Source organism: Dicentrarchus labrax, unplaced genomic scaffold, assembly GCF_905237075.1.
Source record: "Dicentrarchus labrax unplaced genomic scaffold, dlabrax2021, whole genome shotgun sequence".
Classification (NCBI taxonomy): Eukaryota; Metazoa; Chordata; class Actinopteri; family Moronidae; genus Dicentrarchus; species Dicentrarchus labrax.
In genome coordinates this window covers 32674671-32675814 of record NW_026136704.1, presented here as the reverse complement: position 1 = coordinate 32675814, position 1144 = coordinate 32674671, and positions in this window count along the sequence as shown.

Below are 1144 nucleotides of genomic sequence, written 5' to 3'. Positions count from 1 at the left end.
TTTAAACATTTATCAAGGCAAACATAAAATACTAATAATAATGATCAATTAAAAAATAATGCTTTTATTTATTTATTTTTGACATTTAAAAATAAATAAATAAAAGAATCAGTATCATTAATAATCAAAATACATTTATTTAATAAAATGACAAAAATAAATAAATAAAAGAATCAGTATCATTAATAATCAAAATACATTTATTTAATAAAATGACAAAAATAAATAAATAATGCACAATGGATCTTTTTTAAATTTTCTGTTTACATTTTCTTCATATTTATACATTTATTGTGTTTCCCAGTTTAATCTATTTGATTCTACATTAATTAATTTACTTATTTATTTAAAAACAAAAACCCGTAGGTTAAATAAATAAATACACACAGGAACAAACAATCTAATTTAAGTTAGATAACCTATTATTCTATTTGTTGGTGCTAAACCAATAAAACTGAATTTAATTTACATTGAATTATTGTGTATTATTCTATATTGTTGTGTATTGTTGTGTATTGTTTTGTATTATTGTGTATTGTTGTGTATTATTGTGTATTGTTTTGTATTATTGTGTATTGTTGTGTATTGTTGTTGTGTATTATTGTGTATTATTGTGTATTGTTTTGTATTATTGTGTATTGTTGTGTATTGTTGTTTTTTGTGTATTGTTGTGTATTGTTGTGTATTGTTGTGTATTATTCAATTCAATTCAATTCAATTTTATTTGTATAGTGCAAATTCATAATAGAAGTTATCTCAGGACACTTTTCAAATAGAGCAGGTCTAGACCGAACTCTTTAACATTATTTACAGAGACCCAACAGTACCACCATGAGCAAGACCTTGGAGACAAGGGCAAGGAAAAACTGCCTGTTAAAAGGCAGAAACCTAGGACAGATCCTCCGGCTCTAGGTGGGTGGTCGTCTGTCTCGACCAGTTGGGGTGAGAGAGAGAGAGAGAGAGAGAGAGAGAGAGAGAGAGAGACAGACAGACATAGAGACAGACAGACAGACAGGTGCACAGCAACAACAGTATTGGTAATGGCAGTCAAGCAGGACCATGGCAGGAGGCTCCACCAGGATCCATGAGAACCTGCGAGACGAGAAAGCACAAGAACTCTGGGGAAGAAGTGAAGTTAGTAACA